Here is a 15,914-nt window from a genome sequence, read left to right as displayed (position 1 = left end):
CAAAAAAACAACAACAGCAAAAAACAAAACAAAAAACCACCCAAAACACACAACTGAAATATGTAGGACAGAGATTGTGGTTGTATATATTAAGTCTTGCAATAGTGGTTAGACATACAACTAAATTATATGTGTATTCAATAGAATAAAATCAAATTAAAATCAAATAGGATTCCTGACATATTTGTCCATTATGTGTGTGTTTTGTGTGTGTGTGTGTGTGTGTGTGTGTGTGTGTGTTGTTGTTGTTGTTGTTGTTTTTTGTTGTTGTTGTTGTTGTTGTTGTTGTTGTTGGTTTTTTGTTTGTTTGTTTGTTTGTTGTTGTTTTTCGTTATTTATTTATTTTTTTTTTTTATATATTCTTGAATGCTTTTCTGTACATTAAAACTGGATAAAATATTACTCCATAAACATTCTCCTGAATGAATGAGACTGGATTTAAACAGATCTACTCCTGGGATGGGGATCTCAATCTTGTTAGTCTGACCGTCGGATTAGCGTTGTGGGAAATCTATCTCTCAAAGATGGAGCATGATCAGACATGATTGTAAACATAAAAAGTGCTTTGTTGTATTTAAGTTAAAGTTTTAGGGGAAGAATATTTAAGTGTCTGTAGTCGTCAGCAGTCAGAGATGAAAATTTCAGAATGATTAATCTAAGAGCTCGTCTATATGCAGACTTAGTAAATGTTTTAATACATCATCGCTAGCTGAATCCTAGAGTGTTGACGCATAGTTGATATGTGATTCAATATAAGCAAAAAAGAATAATTTTTGACACTGTAAATCAAGAAAATGTTTAATTCTGGATAGCTGATAAATACGTTTGGACAGAGTTTTGCATAATGACATAATATATAACTGGACCAAGATAAATTGTTATCAATGGTGACTCCAAGAATTTTATGATTGTCAACTTCTTCAATTGGTTGACCATTTATGGAAAGGGGTGGAGGGTTGTGTGAAAAGTTTTGGCGTTTCTGTCTGGTGGTGATTATGAGACATTTCGTTTTCTTTGGATGTAGATGCATGTGATTTAAATTGGACCATGCTTTGTTGCAGAGTATAGTACACTTTGTCTATTGTGGTGTGGTTTGTATGTGATGCTGTATCATCTGCAAACATCTCACATAAGGCATTAATAAACAGAGGCAAGTCAGAGATAGAGAGAGAGACTGAAATAGTTTTTAAAAAAAAAAAGAGGTATGAAGTGAGAATGACAGAAATCAAAAGGGAATTAGGATTGACAGTGACCAGTGACAATGATAGTGAACTTAAGGGTGGGAATTAATTTAATTAGAGTTTGCATAAGTGACCAGTCATTGAGAAAGTGAGGGAGGGATCGACTGAGAAAGTAATAATAATGAGGGAGAGAGTGAGAGACTGTTATCAATCACTCACGCTCGCTTAAACCGTATCTCACTCGTCCCCACTCAGTTATCAGTGCAGTCTCGCTCAGTCAGTCACTCTTCCTCAATCTCACCGCTCAAAAACTGAAAATTAAGTTTTTAATCAGTTTCACTCTCGCTCACAAAAAGACAAAGGCCACAAAGAGATTCGAGTTAAATGCACCATTGTTAACAAACAAACAAAAAAGAAAAGAAAAGAAGAAGCTGTTGTTTTGTGTTCACTCATCCTTGCGCACCTTCGCACATAATGTGGAGTGATGGTCTAGAGGTAACGCGTCCGCCTAGGAAGCGAGAGAATCTGAGCGCGCTGGTTCGAATCACGGCACAGCCCCCGAAATTTTCTCCCCCTCCACTAGACCTTGAGTGGTGGTCTCAGTGGACGCTAGTCATTCGGATGAGACGATAAACCGAGGTCCCGTGTGCAGTATGCACTTAGCGCACGTAAAAGAACCCACGCCAACAAAAGGGTTGTTCCTGGCAAAATTCTGTAGAAAAATCCACTTCGATAGGAAAAACAAATAAAACTGCACACAGGAAAAAATACAAAAAAATGGGTGGCGCTGTAGTGTAGCGACGCGCTCTCCCTGGGGAGAGCAGCCCGAATTTCACACAGAGAAATCTGTTGTGATAAAAAGAAATACAAATACAAAACAAATAATGTTACACTGATAAGAAGTGACACCTCCAACGAACGGACCACACTCCCGCTGGCAAAGGTAAGTAAAGAAACTGAGGATCAAAGCAGACATGAGGGAGGGAGGGATCGAGGCACTGGCCACATAAGATAATTACACTTGATCATACTGAGGTGAGCATTTACATTGCATTTACATTACAACAGATATTGAAGAAAATTAAAAGATATCGACCATATCAGCAAAAAAAGTGGGGGGAGGGGGGTGAAGAAAGAAAAGAAAATTTTAAAAATCAAGCCACTCGATCGACTAGTCGCACATTCTACTTATTACAAAGCATTAGGAATGAATTATGATACAAACTTTACAGTATACTGAAACTCACTCTGTCCGGCCTTGCCCCCACTCAGGCGATGAAGTCGCACATTCTATATCAGTGAAATTCACCACCTGCAAACACTCACCAAAACAATCCCACAGTCTGAATGACTGACAGACCCGACTGTACCGGTAGTGAGAAGGAAGGGGAGCCCGCCATCTGGGACCGTTCTGAGACCAACTTGGTCCTGCTGTCTGGCATTGCATCATTCTGGTCATTCGTAAGTAAGTTTGAATCATATTTTGTGATTTATACGTCAAAATATTGCATCATATCTGATTATTTGTGTATAAACTTAACTCTCTCTCTCATTGTGTAGTGCATGCAATGACATATATAATGTGGTTTTGTGCTGAGACCCTGTTTCAGGGCAGTCGGGGACTGGAGTGAAAAAAAGCGCGCCAGTGCTTATCTATTATCCTCGATAATAAAAAATTTCAGTGTCTTATCTTGTCTCTCTCCTAGTATATATATATATATATATATATATATATATATATATATATATATATATATATATATCATATGTGTGTGTGTCAGTACGGTGTGTGTGTGTGTGTGTGTGTGTGCGTAACTATCTCGATGTCTGTTCACGGGTGACTGAAGAAAAGCAATTACACTGAAACACTGAACAAACAAAAAAAAAAATCATCTTATGTAACTCCTTTGTAAAATGTTGTAATATATGATAATCATGCTTTTTGAGGATTACTATTTTCATTTTCTGTACTTGCTTATCTCTGTACCATAGAGAGATGGCTTTACTATTACTTTGTTCACTCGACCAACAATGGAATCAGAGACAAATCAGAATACCCACTTGAGCTCCTAAACCAGTATTGGTAGATTCTTGTTTGGACCTGACAACAAATTGGAGCGTCACAGCATCGACCGCTTCGATTCAGATTTACCTGTGCAGACGACTCACTTCTCAGGTATGTATCACTTTCGCATTTCATTTGGAACGCTTTGAAGCAGACGCCGTATATTGTTTGAAATGTAACAGTTAGCATTATCATCAAAGGTCTGTATTTTGCTTGTACTCGATTTTTTTTTTAGTTAGGTTTCACTGCATCAGTCTGAATCGGTGTTTGTTTACTATTGATCAAACTCTATGTGCGTCGATGTGTCCCGCGAGGCGCGATTATCATGTTGTTAATGTTGATGTGAAATCCTTTTTTTTTCCAATTGAAATAGAATGCACGGAATGAACGGAGTGTGTTATGCAATATTGGTTGTTGTTTTTTTGTTTTTGTTTTTCTCAAGGCCTGACTAAGCCTAGATTAGTAAGCGCCTTGGGTTACGCTGCTGGTCAGGCATCTGCTTGGCAGATGTGGTGTAGCGTATATGGATTTGTCCGAACGCAGTGACGCCTCCTTGAGCTACTGAAACTGAAACTGAAACTGTTATCTGATAATAAATTCAATAAAACCGCCGAAGCAAGCCTGAAATTCGAGTCTACATCAGTTAATACAGGTTCAAGACCATGTGTGTGTGTGTGTGTGTGTGTGGTGTGTGTGTGTGTGTGTGTATTAATTTGATTTGTTTGAAAGATTTACTGGAAAAAAACCCGAAACTTTGAAAAAGAGATTTAAAAGGGTCGTTAAAAATAAAAGGGTTGTATTTCATAAAATTATAATTCATATTCGTTGCCCACAAATTTTAAAGTTTTGTTATTGGCCAGCAGTTTCAGACAACACAGAATGTTACTTAAAATAATAAACTGAAAACGAATGACAATATGAAATGATAACATGGTGTATCTGTCATGATAAAAGAATCAGTGTAGCAAGAACAGATGTGACAGCATGGGGAAGGTGTTCCTTTCTGTCCTTATGCACATTTATTTTTCTTTCCTTTTTGAGTCCTGTCATTTCTTGTTTCTCTGCTTTATATAATAATGATAATAATAAGAAGAATAGTGTGTGTGTGTGTGTGTGTGTGTGTGTTCAATCCTTTGGAGGGTAAGGGGATACTTTATCATTGATTAGATAAATCAGAATTTAGAATTAAAGGGTGAAAATATTTTTCATACATTGCAGTAATCTGTTGATATAGTGCTTAATGATGGATGTTACCATACAGTTTAAATTGTTCCTCAATACAAAACAGTGTGTGTGTGTCTGTGTATGTGTGCTGTATAGAATTCATTATCATAAAATATGATATAGCTTTTTAAGTTGTGTAGATTCCCATACTGCTGTGCCAGTTTCTCATCTGAAGAGAAATCCCATAGCACTCTGATCTGTTTGGAACTGCTTACCTCCGCTTCACTGACTTTCCGGTCACTGACAGCATGTGGGTATTTCAGGAGCTTAGCTGATCTGGAACCTGCTCTTCTGGCTTTGTTTGAACAGCCACTGGTGGTGATTGTGGTGGTGATTGTGGTGGTGTTGCTCACATTATTGTCTCTTTTTCTCTCTTTCTCCCCCCCCCCCCCCTTTTCTTTGTATTCTTCTTAATTGATTTTTTTCATGACAATAGAATTGATTGTCATGTTAATGATACAGTACATAACCACCTTCTACTTACCACCATTTGCACTCCCCACACCCCTCACTCACACACATAGACATGTACACACACACACACACACACACACACACACACACACACACACACACTTGCATGCACATACACACACATGCATGCACACACACACACATACATGCACACACATACATATCTGCACTATTCATGCACAAACACACCCACCCACATGTATATACACACAGGGACACACACACACACACACACACACACACACACACACACACACACACACACACACACACACATTTTTTGGGATGGAGGGCTTATTGGGAGGGGATCTTTACTATGGGTCATATCCGCATGTGTAAAATGATAATGAATCTTCTGTATGTTGCTTCATTAAAATGGATTTTTTCATCAAAATTTATTTCTCAGCAGATCAGCTGTTGAGGACATTGTAATTTATTGTGAGCACAGTGCCTTATGCATTTCATATTTTGTAGTGGTAACATGAAATACGCCGCAACATTTTTGTGTAACACCTTGGGGTTTCCAGAAATAAACATGTCTTGCAAAATAAATGAATAGATAGATAGATAGATAGATAGAGAGAGAGATCTGCACCCTTTCCTCTAACTGGGCATTTGATTGTGACTCCTCCTGACAGTGGAGTTGAGTAATAAGGGGTTTTCTAGGATTCCTCTGCAGGGATGTTTTTGAGGGCTTGAGTTGTAAATCAGCATGTTCTTTTTCACCCCCGTTTGTGTTCCTTAATTGTAGATTGCCATGTGAATTTTCTTAAATAGGACAAACTCATTCCAAATAATAAGTTTGATCACTTGGTCATGTTAAGTAACATGGCATGTGTGTATGCACTCATGCCGTTTGTGTAAAATGTTCCCTGTGAGTGTGAGAGAGAGAGAGAGAGAGAGAGAGTGTGTGTGTGTGTGTGTATGCGTGTGTGTGTGTGTGTGTGTGTGTGTGTGTGTGTGTGTGATTCTGTGTCCTGTTGTGCATGCTTTTAAAGTTGCTTCACTTCACCTCTTCTTTTTCTTTTCTTTTCTTCTTCATGAGGATGTTACCAGATCCATGTAAATATCAGCTTTATAACTGACTCAACCCTTCCTCATAATTGTGAAATCCAGAAGCCCACAGTATACTATAGTGTGCTTAGGGTTGGGTTTAAGATTTACTTTGTATGTCTGCCTGGTGTGGTTTTTTGTTGGTCTGTTTGTCTGTCTGTCTGTACTTCACTACTCTGTAAATCCTAAATGTTATTGATCAAGCTTCAATCTGGAAACAGGCTGAAATCAATCCATTGGTCAATGAAGGAATGACAGTGATTTGCTTGTAAGACCGACCATGCACATGTTGACTGGTTGGCACTGATACATCAGTAAATAACTGAGTTGGATTTGAAGTGACTGCATACACAATTACACATGACAGGAAAGAAGTTAACAAATGGTTTTCTTCCCACCCTGTTTTTCATTAAAATGAAATGAATTTATCAGCTAAGAAAATATTAGCAAGTGAGTTTTGTCCCCAGTATTCTTCCATTTCATTGATTCATGTCTATCCATGTTTGTGTAACATTTAACTGCTTAACTTGTTTGAACAATTCTTTTTATACCATTACAAACTTGACAAAATTGTCATTGTAAAATTATTGAGTTCTTTCAGTCTTATGTCTTATGCAGTAAACTTAATGATAAAGGTGTTGATTTCAAACAAAAGCAATCTCTTTGACTGTTTACAGAAACCACTGATTTTACATGTTATATCAATGACAAAACCAATCAAAAACTAAACGCTGAGTGTGTGTGTGTGTGTGTGTGTGTGTGTGTGTGTGTGTGTGTGAGCATGGGGGTAATCAAACTGGAATCCATTCAACCTGGTATTTGCAAGCGGTATTAAAAGTTGATAGAAGTTAAACTGCTTTACATTTTCTTTTGATGTGACCATTAAGGATGGGAGTTTTGAAAAATGTCTCTGTGATACAGTGGAATTCATTACAGTGAAACTTGGCAGTATGGAATGTTCCCGCTACATGTGTTTGTGATAAGCAACTTGGCTGATAGTCCTGTTGGTATAGCATAATCTATCGGCACGTAGAACTAGAACTGAGTTGACAGTGAGTGCTGTGAATAACTTAATCTTTAAATGACTTGTGAAATTATTAACTTTGAAGTCGGAAAAAGACAGCTCCTTTCAGTGTGAAGTGTCAAAAAGTCATTTTATACATTCTGAATGTAGTGATAATGCTCTATTTTGAAGGCTGTCTGGATTTTTATTCTAGTACAGTGATAAATACCATGCATGCAATCGATACATATATATCTATATATATTAGCTTTATTACTGTGACATATACTTTGTCCTGTGACAGCTCTGCATGTGTGAATGAACACATACATGAATGGTTACACCCTTGTGATTCACACACAGGCGTGCACATACGCACGCACGTGCAGACACACACACGCACACACACACACACACACACACACACACACACACGCGCGCGCGCGCGCGCGCACGCACACACACACGCACACACACACACACACACACACAAATTCACACAGGTGAAGCAAATGTACCAATGGAGGCTGGCTAGACAAGCAGACTGCCTTTCGTTTCCTGTGGTATTTGTTTGGCCTGTCTGACGTTGACTTGGGATTTGCCCAAAGCCTCCCGCTTTCTGCAAGTCCATCAAGTACACACCTTCCCAGCCGTGAGTCAAGTGACAACGAACAGCTCGCAGCCTGAAACCTCATGCACAGCAACTTGCAAGCAAATACTAACCACGTTTGCTTCAAAGGTTTCAGGGGTGTGTGTGTTTGTTTATGCTGATATAGATCTGCATCTGAAATTGTCTGGACAGTTAAGAAAGCACTGACTGAATGAGAGAGAGAGAGAGAGAACAAAAAGGAAGCGCCTTTTAAGAGCTCCGAGGTGAGGTCAAGGGAGTTACATACAAACCACTGTACTTATTGACTGTGTGCAAGGTGATGATCTTTTCTTCTTTTTTTTTTTTTATCACCGTGCAGCATTTCGTAGACTGTCACTGATGGTCTGACTGATCAGTGTGTTGGGTCTAGGTGTAGGTCAGGCCTCAGCTCAACCATACCCTTTTAGCAAAATTCTATTTAGCAGTTATGGTGCAGCATGTATGGATCAGCCCGCACACTTTGACGCCTCCTTGTTGTATTTCTTTGCCTTTCTGCTGTTCGTCCATGGTTGCTTGTTTCAAAGTGTGCCATTTTTATGTGGCATGCATGATCCGCTGATTTTACTCCTCCATTTTGACAGACATATGCATGGAGAAATTTGATCCACATATATGAATGTTTATATATATGCTTTCTTACACACACACACGCCTGCGTGCTTGTGCATCCACATACACATTCTCACACATACACATGTGCTTACTCACACACACACACACACACACACACACACACACACACAACCGTTTGGTCCACAGAAACACATACGCAGACAGGTTTAAAACTCCATGCATTGAACAAAACGCGAGGAAGGTCCGTATTGTAGGGTGGTGTGGTGGTCCCCGCCCATTGTTGTGTTGAAAGGAGAAACCCACAGTGAAACTGAAAGGGTAACGAAGGTGTTATCGGTCTGTTAACCGGATGAAGGTTAAAAATATTTTGGGAAAAAAAACAAATACCATCCTGTACAACACACACACACACACACACACACACACACACACACGCACACACACAATGAGTACCACACCAAAAAAAAAAAAAAAAAAAAGAACGAAAAAAGGTTCCGTTGCTCGTCATAATTATGCTCATTTCTTAGCTCCAGTGTTGAGTTTCAGTCGCATTAAGACTCAATATCTCGCTAATGCTGACACAGGTATTATGTGACAAGTGGCCACAGTCATTGCCCAAAAAAGTCATTAGTGAGTGACACGTTCCCAAAGAGACGTTTTGACACCACAGTGCTAGACAGATATATATCTGTCACTGGTAAAAGATCCTGTATTGTCTTTCTCAGCTGTTGGTGTCAGTAGTTGTGTCTCGTTTCCCGGTAGGACCGAAGAGATTTAAAGGTTTTAGACATTGAAAACTTTACGTGAAACGTACACTTAGACTCTGTCAAACGTGAGATGTACTGTTGAGTGGAGTTAATGACATGATGGTTGACGCCCTTAAGGCCTTGTTGTTTCGGGCTGGGGTCTTGGTTCACTGCAGATCTGCTTATGCCTGAACCCCACATCATGTGTAAAAGTAGGCAGCCTTGAAGTAGGCAGCGCGTTGAAGATCCTGTAACCCACATCAGCATTCAGTGGGTTATGGAAATAAGAACATACCCAGCATGCACACCCCCGAAAACGGAGCATGGCTGCCTACATTGTGGAGTTAAAAACGGTCATATGCGTAAAAGCCAACTAGTGTACATACGAGTGAACATGGGAGTTGCAGCCCACGAACGAAGAAGGTTCAGTGAAAATTGCGTTGTTCGAGGGATCGACGTGAGTCCTTGATGAGACGGACCTGTGACCACACAGAATGTATGGATACACACAGGTGTGATTTTTCATTGTTCTTGAAACGTTTCTTCTGGTCGTAAATGGAATGTGCTCCAGCTCCATCACTTCGCCACAGAAAAGTTCCTTTGACATTCTTCAGATGTGACCGGCTCAACGTGATCTTTGAGTTTGTTTACCCAGTGGCCGACGTTCTTCATGTGTTATGGGCTTGGGTTTGGGGTCTGTGACTGGTGCCGGACTATACATGTCTGTCTGCTCCATGATCTTTTTACCACAAAGACTTTGTCTTGAGATGTATCTCAACAATTTGCAAAAGAGTTGAAGAGTTGGAAATGACCGCGTTTCTTTGCATGCTTTTAGTGTACAATGCAAATTTCGCTTATACTCGTCATGGTCTTGAGGACAGTGGCTTAAAAAAAAAGAAATTTCTGTGATCATAATTATGGTAAAGAATAATTGTTGCAGGTTATCCTGCAACTGTGAAATGCTACACGTATAAACTTCGGATGGTTTTGTATCAGTCATTCCTGAAATGGACAACTAGGCCAGGGCTTTCTTCACCTCAAGCAGATTTTGTGGTTCATCCCATTTGTTATTTCTTTTGTTTGTAATGCTGTTGAAGGCTTCCTGTCAAGTCTTGTCTGCAAGCCAGGGTTTGGTGAGATAGGCAGTGTCCTTCATAGTACCTTTTCAGATCTTCCACTCTTGCCACGGAAGTGAGCAGTGCGGTATTTTAGAAGGGTTGCCTGGTGTGCTGCTTAACCTGACCCTAGATCTAATGATGGACAATCGCATGACTTACAGTCAGCCAGTCTCTCCAGTGACAGACAATCGTATGACCTGCAGTCAACCAGTGTCCTGTATGTTTCTGACAGTGTCAGCCAGTGTCCTATGTGTTTCTGGTAGTGTCAGCCAGTGTCCTGTGTGTTTCTGACAGTGTCAGCCAGTGTCCTATGTGTTTCTGGTAGTGTCAGCCAGAGTCCTGTGTGTTTCTGACAGTGTCAGCCAGTGTCATGTGTGTGTCTGACAGTGTCAGCCAGTGTCATGTGTGTTTCTGACAGTGTATCCGCACCTGTTCTTTTGTCGCCAGTGTTGTGTACTTGTTTTGGGCGGGTGGGAAAAAAACAAAAATTTCTGAAGGGAGGGGCATGTCCGTGAGATGCATTGTAATGAGGGAGTGGCGCGTAGTCAGCTTCTCTCCCTTTCCACGTTCCAGTCTGGGTCAACGGCTGAACAGAATTCAAACAGGAGGGCACATGTCTCTGAACAGTGATGACGTCTTCTGGCAGTACATTTGTATATACTTTATCATCTCCAAACAGCAAAGAAACGTTCTGCCGATAATGTGCTTTTGATAAATGTTTGTGTTTTGAACGATTCTCTTCTTGTTTAGAGTTGTGTTTATCACGAACACTGCAGCCATTCCTTTCTTTCTTTTTCGTTTATTTTCATTTGTTTTTGTCTTTTTTAGAAGGGGGGCGGGCGATTTACTCCTTGTTCAAGTTCTTTGCACCCAACAGCAGTTAGTTGCTGGCAGTGCCTTCCTTTCTTAATGGAACCTTGGACAAGTCGTTTTGTTCTGTCCGCTCATTGGCTGAAGCCCGAGTTTATACATGCTAGTATGGAGAGGGCTTAATTCTGGGGTTTTAAATGCGACCGAATCTCGTTAACCAGATAAAGCTTGTCGGTCAAAATGGTTAGCAAATTTGCGGGGATAGGGGAGGTGAGGGGTGGTAGAAGTGGTTTTACTAATGCTGAAAATATCTCTCTTTCTCTGCTTATCTCTCTCCACCCTTTCTCTCTTTCCCCTCCAAAAACCTTGACAAAAGAAGAGTGCTTATACCACTACAATGCTAGATTAATCCGTCATTGCTTGATCAGTTTTTTCCCCATACATTTTGTATATTGTGGTAATACGCTTTTGGGAAAGACACAAAAATTATAAAGAAGTAAAAAATATATATATATTTCCACAGTCAGTCTTATTTACAAAAATGAGCACTTTTATATGACATACTGACACTGACTGGTCGCATTTTCGCGAACACAATGAATCTGAAATCTAGGAGACAGTTAACTTTTTGTATATAATTTTCATACGTTTACGCCCTATCAAATAAACCGCTTTGTTGTTCTCTCTCTCTCTCTCTCTCTCTCTCTCTCACTCTCTCGCACACACACACGCACACACACACACACACACACACACACACACACACACAATCAGGTGCGCATGCAGACAGGCAGACAAAGAAAACGAGAGAGAGATGTACAGCTATACATAGAATCTTGTGGAACTTAACCGAACCGCCACGGCATGACTTCCACGGCATGACTTCACAGGGAGTCACGGCTGTCAGGCCGTCCATAATACCTTATTCTCAGCGCTGTGGACCGAGTTCTTATTGGCCCTTTCCAGGACAAACCGCATTGTGGAGCTTCTTTGAGGTATGTGTGATAGTCTTCCCAAGGAGTCGTACTCTGCATACATTGACATGTTTGCGTTGCCGCCATATATTTTATTCTTTCGGAGGTGTTTGTTGTCGGTTGAGTTTATCGTCCATGGGAAGGATTTCCGTTTGTTGTTAGCATATGATCAACGAGAGTTTTTGACAGATAGTAAACAGAGAGGCAGAGGGAGTTGGCAGGTTCATGATGTCTGTATTCTGTTGTTGGAAATGTGTTGTGTAAGAGTAATGGAACTGTGAAATGCAATGCAGAAGCGTGATTTTTTTCTCTTTTTAGTTTAATCCGCGCTTGCTTGCATGGTTGTCTGTGTGTGTGTCAGTGAGAGAGAGAGAGAGAGAGTGTGTGTGTGTGTGTTACACGTATCAGTACGTATATTCTAGCAGGTTTTTTTTTCTACCGAAATACACAAGAAGTCACGACCAAAAACCAAACAAACAACAGCAACGAACCGGTCCAGCAATAACGATCTCTCTCGCCGGTTCGACAGAGAACCAAACATCATCCACTCTCTCCGATCGATCATGTATCGATCCCCTCATCTGCCCCTCCTCCCTCCCTCCAATCATTGATCCGCTTGTTTGCCGCCTGGTGGGGTTACCTGCTGATTGCACTATCCATATTTCCTGGTGTCGTGCCGTGTTGGGGCCGATTGTGTCACCTGAAGAGATATTGTGTGGACCTGCCTGAGATGGCGATTCTGCTGGAAAGGCGGTGGGCGCTGTGTTTGTTTCTTTGTTTCTCTGTCTCGCACTGAAAAACTTTTTTTTTGTTCTGTCTCTGAATCCGTTTATATGTCTGTCTCTTTCTCTGTCCCTCTGTTCCTGTCTCTCTCTGTCTCTCTGCCTCTCTTTCTTTGTCTCTGTCTCTCTCTTTGTCTGTCTGTCTCTCTGTTTATGTCGGCCCTTCCCCCTCTCAGTCTCTTTCTGTATCTGTCTCTCTCTGTGTCTCTCTCTGTGTCTCTCTGTGTCTCTCTGTGTGTCTCAGTCTCTCTGTCATTGTGTCTTTCTCCCTCTGTCTCCCCTCTCTCGCGTGCGCCTATGCATGTTCCAGAACTGGACTAAAAAAAACGAATGCGCAGAGCAACATACAGCACAACAATATAGCAAAACAAAGAAAGAGAGAAAAGAAGAAACACGTATCACGAACAGTGATGTGTTTTAGGCAGTATTATTCAGGAAAGGATCACGGAACAACAGCTGAGTGTTCAGTGCCTCCACCTTTCTGGTCCCTGGTTCGGGTACCAGCAGCACCCGACAGGTTTCGTTGACATCCACCCCGGGCCGCACCCCGTTCTCCCTCCAACCCGATGGGTTTTCCTTGACATCCACTCCGCACTCCGCCCTCCATCAAAAAATATGATAAGATAAGATAAGAATAACTTTATTATCTCCAACTGGAGAAATTTGGTCAGGTGCATTATCACAACATAGACAAGTAAACAACATGGAGACCATAACTGTAAAAGCCAACAACAGCCCCTACAAATATTACGAAGAAACAAATGTAAAAAATATCACATACATCGTTTCATACATATATCCACACACTGCAGGTAATAACTAGTATTCTTAAAGTAAAAACAGAAAAATTTAAGAAACATTATTTGAATATAATTATAAACATAGCCTACTATATACTATACTGCACATTGATTACAATAGACAGATAAGATAAGAATAAAGATGAATTGCGGAAAACCACAACCAGATAATCAGCACACATCATCCTGCATATTGCACATTATTCTTCCTACATATTGCACATTCATTATAACCAATTGTCACGTTTTAAGCTCAGTAAACACACACACGCACTCACACACACACACACACACACACACACACACACACACACCACAACTAGAACAAGGTACAGCCTATCATGCACGGACTTTCACACGTCTCACATGAGAGTGCGCGCGCGCGCACACACACACACACACACACACACACACACACACACACATACAGTTCTCAAGAATTTAAAAGGTGGATTGAACGTGGAATAAAAGTCTTCAGAGCTCTGGATTTCAACTTAAAAGTTCTGTAGCGTCGTCCTGATCGCAACAGCTCATAATACTTTGCTAAAATATGGGTGTCGTCAGTTGCTATCTGCCTGCTTTTTTTAACCACTCGACTTTCATACAGCTCTTGCATACTAGCTTGTTTCACTCCCACAATTTTACTGCATACACTCAAAACACGCTTACTCCTCACTCCCAAACTTCCATACCAGCACATAAATGAAACTGTGAGCACGGACAGTGGGCCGCTATTCCGCTGTGCGATGTCGCCAGTGTGGGGAGGATGGCTGTGTGATATGCCATACCTTGCCATTTAAAAAGCTATTAACTCATCACCTCCTCCCTTTGAAAAAAAGAGAGAAAAAAAGAAGATGAAATAAAGAAGAAGAGTGTGGACTCATTCACTTCAAAACATGTTGACACGGCTGACGGAAGTGTAACGCGTACCGCTGTGAACTAATTGTTGTCATGTGTGTGTGTGTGTGTGTGTGTAACCCTAGTTGCCCATACCCACCTGTGTATAGTTTGACCCCAACAGAAGAAAGAGTTTCGAAGTACTGTCAAAGGGGTCTTTTGGTACCACCCCTATGGAGAGCTTTGAAAATACCACCAACGACCTTTTATTTGATACATAGGGTCTTTGGTACAACCCCAATGTCAATGTGCAAAGATGAAGGACGGGGCCATGTTCAGTTGACATCACCATCGGCTGGGCCGCTATTCCGCTGTGCGATGTCACCAGTGTGGGGAGGATGGCTGTGTGGTTAGGGGAATGAGGAGCCGGGACTTGTGTGAACCTTTGTGTCAACACTGCGGCCACTTTGTCTGCCGCTGCTCTTTTTGTGTGTGTGTTGTTTTTAAAGGTTCTGCTGCTGCTCTCGCCGCGTGCTTTCACGTGCTTCGGGCTGCTTCAGTGTGGTTTTTCTTCCCCTCCCACCCCACCCCCTTTGCTTTTTCTTTCTTTTTCCTCCCCTTCCTTTTTAGCTGGGATGATTTGACATTGCGGGGTTGCGAAGGCCCTTGGACTGTTGGTTGTGATGGTGGTTGGATTGGATGTTTGATTGATTGCTACTGCAGCTTGCTACCGTGTGGTGTACCAAAGGAACTGAAAAATACCTGCGTGTCGTGAGACTGTGGAGGTCATGAATCATCGGATATCGTGATTGTATGAATTGATTGAGTAAGTGGTTTATGCGACGGTCTGCTTCGCTGCAGTGTTCTAAAAGGATACCTGTAGATATTGTGGTACTGTGTGGAGGTAATGAAAGCATTGAATAATGTACTGATTGATTGGTTGATTGACTGACTTGCTGAGGTGATTAGGCTGTGAATATTGGACGTGATGATGTATGAAGTGGCTTGTATGTTATGGGCGTGTGGAGGTAGTAAGATTGTTGAATGGTGTGGACCGGCAGTGCGCACTCCTGTGTATGGGTAGGGGGTGTGGGCCTCTGTGTGTGTGTGTGTGTGTGTGTGTGTTAGGCTATATGATATTTTAGTGTATGTGCGTGCATGTGGATGTTGTATGCGAGTGTGTACATGAATGAATGCTTGTGTGAGTATGAGTGAGAATGCGAGCTTGTGGATATATGCACACACGCTCGTGCCGGCGTGAAGATTAAACAAAAACATTTTATTTATCACTTCATTATGGAAACTTGTCCTTCAGGCTAAACCAGTACAGACGAAGTGACAAGAGCATGAAACAGAAATAAGAGTCCACAGAAAACTGTCAAATAAGTCACTGGATTGTCTGTCGGTATGATAGTTTGTGGGGACCGGGCCACAAGCACACGATCAGCATGCCTTGGGCGTGGAGACGGACAATGCGGCTGTCCCGCATGTCTTCCCCCATAGCTTGGTACATGAAATAATGGATCTGACTATATTATAGTCATACCACATTGTTACTGTACTGAACAACACAGAGGGGACGGGTTTGAAACTAGGAGACACCCCCCACCACGCCCCCCCCCCAC

At 41.4% G+C, this 15,914-nt stretch overlaps 1 protein-coding gene across 2 annotated transcripts in view; it reads left to right on the top strand.

The window, feature by feature from the left end:
* The first annotated feature begins 3,303 nt into the window (after nucleotides 1–3,303).
* LOC143294903 (ras-related protein Rab-23-like) overlaps nucleotides 3,304–15,914 on the top strand; it is a 43,839-nt gene continuing 31,228 nt past the window's right edge. The window contains exon 1 of one of the 2 annotated variants that reach the window (XM_076606420.1): nucleotides 3,304–3,357. The gene's annotated coding sequence lies outside the window, so the exon portion shown is untranslated. Of the gene's footprint in view, nucleotides 3,358–15,003; nucleotides 15,116–15,914 lie in introns of those variants that run through there. The other variant, XM_076606421.1, reaches the window with a different exon arrangement.

This window comes from Babylonia areolata, chromosome 20 (assembly GCF_041734735.1).
Source record: "Babylonia areolata isolate BAREFJ2019XMU chromosome 20, ASM4173473v1, whole genome shotgun sequence".
NCBI lineage: Eukaryota > Metazoa > Mollusca > Gastropoda > Neogastropoda > Buccinidae > Babylonia > Babylonia areolata.
Note: the sequence above shows the minus strand (reverse complement) of the source record. Positions and strands in the feature narration are given on the sequence as shown.